This window comes from Benincasa hispida, chromosome 3 (assembly GCF_009727055.1).
Source record: "Benincasa hispida cultivar B227 chromosome 3, ASM972705v1, whole genome shotgun sequence".
Lineage (NCBI taxonomy): Eukaryota > Viridiplantae > Streptophyta > Magnoliopsida > Cucurbitales > Cucurbitaceae > Benincasa > Benincasa hispida.
Window position 1 is genome coordinate 44489149 of NC_052351.1, and position 11396 is coordinate 44500544.

The 11396-nt window shown below is 34.0% G+C and overlaps 1 long non-coding RNA gene across 1 annotated transcript; it reads left to right on the forward strand.

Moving 5' to 3' along the window:
- Positions 1 to 8274: 8274 nt before the first annotated feature.
- On the forward strand, positions 8275 to 8892 carry LOC120074698. The gene is made up of 2 exons (XR_005481046.1): positions 8275 to 8519; positions 8604 to 8892. It is a non-coding gene; the product is annotated as an uncharacterized LOC120074698 (long non-coding RNA).
- Positions 8893 to 11396: the final 2504 nt, after the last annotated feature.

An 11396-nucleotide genomic window follows, 5' to 3' on the forward strand; every position in this document is an offset into this window, starting at 1 on the left:
CTGATACCAAGTTGTCACACCTCACCCCGAGCTCGCACTCTTGAGTTCGAGGAGAGGCGTGAGGGACCGCAGATACCATCTCTTTTGTGATACCTACTGCCCAATTGAATCCCTTTACTACGTACAGTAAACTTTAAGTCAAGGAGGCAAACAACAACTGATTAAGTAGGCCCATTTTATTAGAACAATGTAACATTGATACAACTCCAAGACTTAACTACCAAGTTTACAACAACAATTGTAAAACCCTCCGGAAGTGTAACTGTGGCTTGTGGCAAACCTTAACCTTAACAACACCCTGAAACTCCTCACTTTTCTCTACTGAGAAGAAAAACATGAAACAACAGAATGAGCTTCACAAAGCTTAGTGAGTGGTAAGAAACTTCTAGAGTCTATTTCAACTATAAATAACAAGTATATCATAAATATGAGATTACATTCAAACCTCTGCTTTGAATGAGTCTGGTCTCAACTACTATCTACACGTACGGTAGATAGCTAAACTAATAACTAATTAGAATGAGTACGCTTAAGACTTAAAGGAAAGTACCACTTATCTTGATCGTTTAGGAGCCTTTCTTTCTGGAAGTTCCTTGATCACCTCGGGTTCCCTTTTGAACCCTAAGATCCAGATTCAATTTAAAGCTCAGATTACTCATAGTTCTAAGCTTTATCTCGAGATATTTTCTTCCACAAATATGCTCTACAATGTCTCAAAAGCTTACCTCAAAATCTTAGCTCATAATTTCTCGTGGTTTGGCCAGAAACATCAAAACATCAAGACTGGCCCTGCTTACCCGGCAGCTCGACCCCTCTATCTTGTCCTCATTCTCCAACCCGATTCCTTGGAGCTTCTTCTCTGATAGCCCTGACCTGAAAACTAGACTCTTTCAGCTTTCAGGTGGCTTTGAAATCACTCCAAACTCACGAGCATTCTGGGAGAACTTCTCATCCCAAGTTGATGCTACTTCCTGACCTTCCTATCCGATAGCATCTTCCCCTCTTGGAACCTCTTGCACAACGCATGGTCTTACATCAATGCATAGTCTCCTCCCAATTAGTCCGCACACATCAATGCATAGTCTCCTCCCAATTAGTCCGCACACACTCTCTAAAGAGAATTTGAGTTCCCATATGAAGTCCTTGGCCCTATTTATAGGCGTCCAAGATCTCTCTAAGGTCGAAACCTTCTACTTGGCCGCATGTCCAATTGTCCTTTCCTCATACTATTACCGCAACCTTTACATCACTGCAATCTGAGGTGTCTTCTTCTCCTTTCACCAACGCATGGACCTCAAGTTTGCATGTCTTCTTATGCATCCACCTCATTTGCTTAAGGCCTAAAATTCCTTCCCAACAAGCCACATGTCTAGATGATGTCCTTGAATGCGTCCATCATTCATATGCGTTCATTCTTCATATGTGTCCTTCTAACTTCATATGCGTTCATCCAACCCTACCTTGCATCCCATTGACGCAACTTGGTCACATATACTAGATGCTCGCAAGGCTCTTCCTTGGCCACATATTCTTCACTTCCGCATGGCTTACCTTTGCCTTGTGCGCTCAACTAGGATAATGACCAACACCCTTTCAACGCATACTACTAGCCTTGTCCTATGCGCCCACATGCCCTCGGATGTCCAATGCATCGCACATCACCAACACATAGCAACCTTTGGGTCGACTTGGTTCTCAACTCAATACCTCAAGGCATAGCTCACCATCAACTAGGATCTTTCTAACACATCCCTTATGACCAATGCAACCAACCTCATAAACCTTATTACCTCAAGGGCAACTCACTATGCGTCCACCTTAGCTCGTTCCATCGCCTAGCTCATACTTTAGCAAGGTCGCCGCATCCATCGTGTAATAAGGCCGCCATATCCATCGCGTCCATCGCATCCATCGCTGCATACCATCGCATACTACCAATGCATTCCTTCGGCCGTATACATGCATACCATAGGCCGCATCCTCGCATGCCCTTGGCTGCATACTCTTTCGTAGCAAGGCCGCCGCATGCCACTAACGCATAGCACCGGTGCATTACACCAACACATAGTATCGCTGCATGACATCAACGCATAGTGTTGCCGCATAGCATCGACGCATAGCATCACCGTGTGACACCAATGCATAGTGTTGCCGTATACCATCGCCGCATGCCTCCATCGTATCCATCGTGCCATATGCGTTGTTCTAACCTCTCAAGACATTGGCTGCCACAAACGTTTCTCTTGGCCACACTTTGGCTTCCTTCAACGCCCCAAATAACCTCTAAAAGCTTCATGGCTAATGCATGGCACCACACCAATGCATTGTCAAATACTTCGTCAATTTTCTAACTTCCAACGCATGGTTCCTTGTTGGCATTATACTTAACCAAATTTTCACTAGTTATGGCTTATTCCAAAGCTACTAAACAATCCATTTAAACACTTAGAAATTTCCTTTACTTCAACATAGAATTTAACTTTCACTTAGTTAATCCCTTTATTTCCGGCTTAAGTAGGGAAAGTGGAAATCCGGGTTTCATACTAATGTACAATACAATATAAAAATGTACAATATACAATAAACTAGGGCATACCCCAGTATCATCTCCCACTTGCCCTAGACAAGATGCCACATATCCCGCAGACCCATACTTTCCAGGTGACCCTCTAACACTTTAGCCGTGAGGGACTTTGTAAAGGGATCAGCAACATTGTATTTCGTAAGGATCAAATTCTTAGCTCTAAACACAAGCATGTAGACTCTCATTCTCTGAAGATACTTGAGGATCGTTTTGACCGCCGTCTAGTGATCAAATCCTGGATTGGACTGATACCAACTAACAATCCCTACTGCATAGCAAATGTCGGGTCTGGTACACAACATTACATACATCAAGCTTCCTACAGCAGAAGCATAGGGAATCCATCTCATCTTCTCAACCTCTTGAGGTGTCTTAGGATATTGATCCTTAGACAGAACGATTGCATGCCTGAAAGATAACAAACCTCTCTTGGAATCCTGCATCTTGTACCTGATCAACATTTGATCAATGTATGATGCCTGAGATAGAATTAACTATTTGTTCTTGCGATCCTGAATGATCTAGATTCCGAGAACATACTATGCCTCACCCAAATCTTTCATTTGGAACTAGACAGCTAGCCAACTCTTTATGTCAGTCAGATATCCTACACCATTCCCAATGAGTAGGATATCATCCACATACAGTATCAGGAAAGCTACTGAGCTATTGATGATCTTCTTGTAAACAAGGCTCATCAACGTTCTGATCAAAGCCAAACAACTTGACAGTAGTGTCAAATTTGATGTTCCAAGATTGAGATGCTTGTTTCAGCCCATAAATGGACCTATTAAGCTTGCAAACTCTTTGCTCTTGATCTGGAACTACGAACCCCTCTTGTTAAATCATATAGATGGTCTCTTCAAGATTACCATTCAGAAAGGCAGTCTTGATGACCATTTTCCATATTTCATAATCATAAAATGTGGCTATGGACAAGAGAATCTTGAAAGACTTTAGCATGACAACAGGTGAAAAAGTTTCCTCATAGTCAACTCCCTCAACCTGGGTATAACCCTTTGCCACGAGTCTAGCCTTAAAGATTTGCACCTTTCCATCTATACTTCTCTTTCGCTTATAGATCCATTTACACCCAATAGGTTTGACCCCATCAGGTGGATCAACAAGCTCCCATACGTTATTGAAGTACATAGACTCCATTCCTGGTTCATGGCCTTAACCCATTCATCATTGTCAACATCCTCCATTGCTTTCTTAAAAGACAATGGATCCTCGACCCCATCATTCGTAATGACGTTATGGGCTTCAGTCAAATCCATATAGTGATTCGATGGGTACATAACCTTCCCACTACATCGAGGCAGTCTTAACTCTTGAGCTGGTTGACTAGAGATTTTGACCTCAACAACTCTTGTTGATCTGTCGGCCTGCTCAACAACTCTTGTTGAACCCTCAGCAGTTTCAATCTCACTTGAGATCTTACGTAAAACGAGCTTACTTCGTGGCTTATGATCTCTCATGTGATCTTCTTCCAAGAAGATAGCATTAGTGGAAACAAACACTTTATTCTCACTTGGATCATAGAAGTATCTTCCTCTCATTTCCTTGGGATAGCCTACAAAGAGGCAAACCTTCGAACGTGGTTCCAACTTCTTTGGGTCAGTCGCTAGCACATGTGTCGGACAGCCCCAAATCCTGAAGTGGCGTAAACTACCTTTACGGCCTCTCCAAAACTCAAAAGGTGTTTCAGAAAGACTTTTTGAGGGAACTGTGTTCAGGATATAACAAGCAGTCTGCATTGCATAACCCCAAAACGAGTCTGAAAGATGAGCATAACTCATCATAGACCGAACCATGTCCAACAAGGTCCTGTTTCTCCTTTCTGATACACCATTCTGCTGAGGTGTACCTGGGGCCGAGAGTTGGGACACAATCCGATGTTCTATCATATAGTTCTAGAATTGGAGGTTCATATACTCTCCACCACAATCAGATCGTAGTGTTTTTATCTTCTTACCTAACAAGTTTTCAACTTCAGCCTTATACTCCTTGAACTTGTTAAGGGCTTCAGACTTACGTTGCATGAGGAAGAGATACCCAAACCTTGAATAATCATCTATGAAAGAGATGAAATATTCATACCTACCCATTTATACTGAGCCTCCATCCATTTCTTTATAAGTGTTTGAACCAGTCCTTGATAGGGGTCATATGAAAGAAACACCCTGAATCAAGAACCCAATCAAGGTTCTTAGCTAGTTCTTCATATTCTGGCATTTGATTTGAGGTGGTTAGGGCATCTGAATAGAAGAATGAATCTTCCCCTACTGAGGCTTCCTTTTGACTGTGTTGATTGATTTTTCTGATTTTAGTTTTTATTTTTATGTTCATTCTTCCATTTTAAGGTTCTGCAATCTTTGATTAGATGTTCAATCTATTTGTAGTACTTGTATCTAATCTTTGACTTCTCCTTGATTTCTTATATGGAGGCTTGTTTGCTATTCTCTTTATTGTGATACTTAAACTTGCCTTTCACAAATAATCCCTCTGCACTAGGTTTTTCTTCTTTATTTGTTATTAATTCCATCTCGTTAATTCTAAGAGCTGATATGATATATCTGTGTTGACTGAATCTCTCCCATATTTTAAAGCCATTTTCACATCTTTGTATGTTTCTGGAAGTGAATTTAAAAAGACAAATGCTTCATTATCTGCCCCAATAGTATCATCTTGGATTTTAAACTCAGCTGTAATCTTTTTAAATTCATTAAGATTCTTTGTCAGGATTTTAGATGGATTCATCTTAAATGTAAAGAATCTTTCACTCAAAAAGAGTTTGTTAGAAAGATCTTTTGTTTCATATAGCTCATTTAGCTTTGTCCACATTTTAAATATTGTATCTTGATCAATGACTTGTCTAAGTACACTGTCTGATAGATTTAAAACAAGAGTTCCATGTGCAATTAACTCCATATTTTTCCTATAATCTTTTGTTATAGTAGTAAGGAGTTTAGAGGGATCTTCAAGAGCTTTATGAGCCTTTTATTGCCCCAAAATAGCTCTGATTTTAGCCTTCCACAAACTGAAATCTCCTTTTCCATCGAATTTTTCTATATCATATCTTGCAATAACCATCTCCTAGCTTTCTTGAATGCTTACAATGCTCCAAGATTAACTTTCTTGAATTCTTGACAAATCTTTCTTGTTCTTACAGGCTTTGATACCACTTTGTTGGGCATTTCCACTTTCCACTCAGGCCTAAGTTTGGAGAAAATATCAAGTTGATGCTCTGAAGAAGCAAAATAAATGGTAAAGAGATGGCCACGTAAAAACTTATCCAACCGTACACGTCTAAGGTCAGGATTAACCTCTTCCACTCACATGTTACAAATTGCAATCAATTTGGTTCAACTTTAATTTCCATCATTTTTGTTCAGAGAGAAAAAGAGACAATGGAGATGTTGAGGGTTTTGTGTAGTTCTTGAAGAAAAAGATAATGAAGAAGAGTTCTTAACTTGCATGCAGTGAAAGGAAGAAGAAAAGAACATAGGGATTTTAACATGGTTCGGCAATCAGAGGCCTACATCCACAGAGGAGCTGAAGAATGTTATTTCTTGAAGAGATCAGACGAAAATTATAGATAAGTATTTAGTTTTTGAAGTAATTTCTAAGTAGTTGTTAGCTTGTGACATTATCCTTTATATAGAGGATTTACAAAATAGTTACTAACTGCATGTAAAAGTTAATTTCATACATTTTGTTACTAATTTCTCAACACAAACTAAGATTTGAAAAATGAAGGTCCCGTTTGGTAACTATTTGTTTTTGAAAATTAAACTTATAAACATTACTTCCACTTCCAAATTTATTCATTTGTTATCTAACTATTGCCAATGGTTTAAATACCAAGCCAAATTTTGAAAACTAAAAAAAGTAGCTTTTAAAAACTTTTTTTTTTTTTTTTTTAAATTTGGCTAATAATTCAACCATTATACTTAAGAAAAATACAAATCATTGTAAGAAATTGGGAGGAATTGGGCTTAATTTTCAAAACTAAAAAACATAAAATGAAATGGTTACTAAATGGGACATAAAAAGTAGTTTTAAAAAATATATTTTTGTTTTTTAAATTTGGTTAATAATTTAACTTTTTACTGAGGAAATATGAAAACTATTGTAAGAAATTGAGAAGAAATATGCATAATTTTCAAAAACCAAAAACCAAAAATCAAGTAGTCACCAAAGGAGTTTTAACTTTTGTTTTTGGAGTATGATCGTAAATTCAGTTTTTAATTTGCTTAGAAAAACAAAAAAGAAAATTTGAGAAAATAAGTACATTTTTTTTTTAAAAAAAAAGCAAAAATAGTTCGAAAATAGACCATTACTAAAATTACATTTTAAGTACAATCAGATCTAAAGTATTAGCAGATATAACACAATGCAAAAGAATTTGTAGATATAGTAAAATTTAGATCAAACTCTCGGAGTCTATCAGTATCAAATTATATATCACTAAGAGGAGTCTATCAGCAATACGAGTAATTTGCTTCGGATCAGAGTATATTAGCAATAGAGTTAACTACCAATAAATTTTTCTATGTTTACGATTCTTTAAAAATGTTGTTATAAACAAACACCCATCTTAAATTTGAATCTTAAAAAACTCTGACCAAAATCACCTTTTACCATGTAAAATAAAATTTCTACTTGAGTAATTAAAATGCTTACATACTTTTGTTTGAAGTACTTTAGAAAAATTTAGAGAAACTATGGAGGAAAATTTATAATTTAACCTATATTATTTTTGAATTCAACTAGAGAGAATATTTTTTATTTTTTATTTATTTTTTTATTTTACAAAGAAGAAGAAAAATATAGAATATGAATTCAATGTTGGCCCATGTCAAAAATCGAAAGAACAATGATTCCAATTTTATTATCAACCCTAAAAATTGTAAATTTGTAGTGTTGAATAGATCAATTGTTGTACTGTGAATGACCACTACCTTGAAAGCAAATCACGACACGACCTTAGTACTAGATTGTTTCTTGTTGATTGCTTCCCAAAACAAACAGAATACCTTTTCTAGACATCCACTCATCGGAAAAAGATTGAAATCAAGTGGAAACTTTGCTTATACTAGAATTATGAAAAAAGAGAGAAAGATATTATAAAAAACTGAGAGCCATCCTAAAAAACTCAGACAACCATTTATAAGAACTCAAACAAAAAAGGTTTTCCTATTTGAATTAAATACAAAAAATATTTTCTTATCTATATTAAATATAAACAACGTTTCTTATCTAAATTAAATACGGAAAACATTTCAGTTCTAAATTAAATAAGCAAAAACGTTTTCAAATTTTGAGGAATCAAACACTTGTAAATCTTTTATTGTGGGACAAAAAGAAATTTAGTAATAACCATTGATTAGTCTATTTTTTAAAATAAAAAATAAAAACAAAATAGTTATAAAACCAACGTAGATCAAATTCCAACGCCAAGAAGACCTTAGTCTCCCCCAAATCTAAAAGGAAGAAATAAAAAAGAACACCAAACACCCACAGCCAGAAAACAAGAGTTGCCATCAAATTCATGTAAAGTTTCGTCTATAAGTTTTCCACAAGCAAAAAAGGACAAAGAGGAAGGAAATTTCCTTGACATTTCCACCAACCCTCAATGAAAAGACATTTTGTAATTTTTTAAACTAGAAAACGTGTTGTATATTCCCACTTCCTCCCTCTCTTTCCCCATAATAAAGATACCATTTTCAACTCATTATTCCCTTAAGTTCCCTCTAGTTTAATCTACTCAAGGCTGTTTTTTTTTTTTGGTTTATTGAGATGGGTTTTTGGAATTGGAAGTGTTTGTTTCTGGGTTTTCTTCTAATGTGTGTTTCTTTTAAAAATGGAGTTACTGTGGAAGCTAGTAGTAGGCCCTTTTCAATCTTCCCAATACTCAAGCTTCAAAAAGGTATTTATAATGTTTCTCTGTTTCTAATTTTTGTAAATTCTCTATTATGATATAATTTGATTTTATGGGGCTTTTTTATGACAGATTTTAAGGGATATTATAATTCAGAGATTTTTGCAACAATGGGAATTGAATGCAAGTGTTGTGATGGGATTGGAGGTAAATGCTCTACTGAGTTTGCTACTTCTTGCTCTAATCTCCATTGTTCCCCTTGGAAACAATATTAAATCCAATCTCTCTTTCATTTCTAGCAATTCTCTCTTTATTTTTCTTGTAAAATACATAAGAGATAATAATATAGAGTAGGAGTATTTGGAGATGAACTATGTCTATGATATTATATACAATACATGAAGTCATTTTCTATGGTCCACTCAATCACACAACAGAAAAAACTAAAAAATATTTTTAAAAATAGAAGAAATAAGAGTTTGCTACATAACAATTATGGTTGGACAATTGAACTAGGCTGTAAAAGATGGTTGGCAATCTCAGACAATACTTTAGGATTGTTATATTTTTGTTGACTTCAGCCAATATAAAAAAGACCTAACTGGTTTTGGTGACTTTAACCAATATAAAAATGACCTAACCGACTTTGGTGTATACTCTCGATCAAGAGGCCACAATTCTCAACTTTCTGCATCTATTTGAAATAAATATTACTCAGTATAGGAAGAAGATTGTCAAATTTCCAGTTTTTTTTTTTTTTTTTTTTTTTTTTAAAAAAAAAGGTTAAGAGGTATTTAATCTAATATGGTAGATGGACAATGATAGCCATTCCTTTTATCTCTAGTCATAACAAGTGAAGTATAGTATTTTCATCGTAATTTTAAAATATTGGACTAAGCTCTTATGTATTTTTTAGGGACAGTTGCAAATATAGACATTAGATCCAAAGTATTAACAAATATAACATAATGTAAAAATAAATTATAAATATGATCAAATTTAAATAGTTTATCAGTCATATTATTGATAGAAGTCTATCAGTGATAGACCATATGACTGATCACTGATAAGAGTATATCAACGATAGAAGTCTATCGCTATAGACTTGGGAGTCTATCGACGATAGAAGTCTATCGTTGATAGACTTGGCTATATTTACAATTTTTTTAAAATGATGTTATACATTTGGTTATTATTCCTAAAAATGCTATCAATTGCAATTACCCTATATTTTAACCGAAGAAGAAGAAGAATATCTTGAGGAATGAAAAGATGACATTTTTATTTATAAATTCATGAATTTTCTTCCACTTTTTTTTAATAAATGTCCTATTATATATATATAGAATTAGTGTAATGTTGATACATTGATAAAACTGACAGTTTGTAACTAATATACAACTTCATCACTATTAAATGAACATAAAATTTATTGGATTATTTTAATTTGTTCTTTTAATTGACATTTTAGCCTAAATGAACTATACTTAAAAATAATAATGAAAATGATTTTTCAGTCATCTCTTTGTAATTTGTTAATCAAGTATAAGGTAAACAAACAAATGAAATAAGAAGATGATGTTCCCTATTTAATATAAACATGATATTCAGTACTTGAATTGAACCATATTTTCCTCCCTTTTTGGTATGTCCTGCCTATGTAGTTGATGAGGACTTTTGTTTAATTATGTTAATCATTAGACAACAGTTTATCAAATTAAAGTTTCTATGCAAAATGATTTGAATCTAAATTAAATTTGTGCTTTATAATTTAGAGACATTCCACAAAGTGATTTACTATTTCAAAGTCAAATAACATGGTAAATTGTTGATTGAAAATAATGTCAATAAATTAAAATGGTAAAATTATATAATTAAAGATATGCCTCTACAAACAACTTCAACATGATCAACCAAAAAATAAATACCTTATATTCAAAATATTTTTTGGGTGATTTGGGCTGGAAAGTGAATACGGGCCTCAGTGATTCAAACCCAATGAAACAAGTTGGAATTTTATATGTTGATAACCTTTGCATACATTTTCATAGTTTTATTACGATAATATCATTAAAATAATTTCATAATGATGATTCATATTTTATTGGATAAAACGAACTTTTCGTCTGGGAGATTTATACCTAATGTCTGTTTGGTCACTGAAATTTTAAAATAGACACTTTCTTTTGAAAGAAAAAAAGATTAAAGCAAAATGGTGAGCAAATCAAAATTTTAAAATAGACAATTTCTTACAAAAGAGAAGAAGAAGATTGAAAGAAAATTGGTAAGCAAATCAAAAAAGGGAGAGAGAAATGAGTGAAGAAGAGAAAAAATTCACATGAGATAAAATAATATAAAATTGGAATCTTCACTAATGCCATATAATTTTTTTTGTGAGTCTTTAAAAGTTTAGTCTTTGACGTTTGAAACGATCAAATCACATAAATCAAAAGTGTGATATATGTTTTATTTTAAATTCGGATTAAAAAGGAAATAAAATTATGTTTTTAGGAGTACCTAAAGATCCAATCTATATAATTAAAGTTGGGTTATCAACTTATTTTGAATTGGGTTGAATTTATATGACATTATACGTTGAATTGAGCTCTCTTATATATAATTTCCATATATAGTATACAAATAAAATATATTATCTCTGACAATATTGATAGAAATCAGTTAGTGATAATATTAATTGTGTTGTAAAATTGAGGAGTACAACAAAAATACGTATATAAAAAAATATAATATAATAATAATAAATAAATAAAACTAAAATTATAAAATTGGATAATAGAAAATTTTAGTGGAATTTGGTGTAGATTTCTCACAAATGGATATATCATTTTAAGATCCACCAAAGGTCACATTTGTAAAATGACAAGTAGGATGTGGACTTACATGGACACCAAGTATGAATTACTA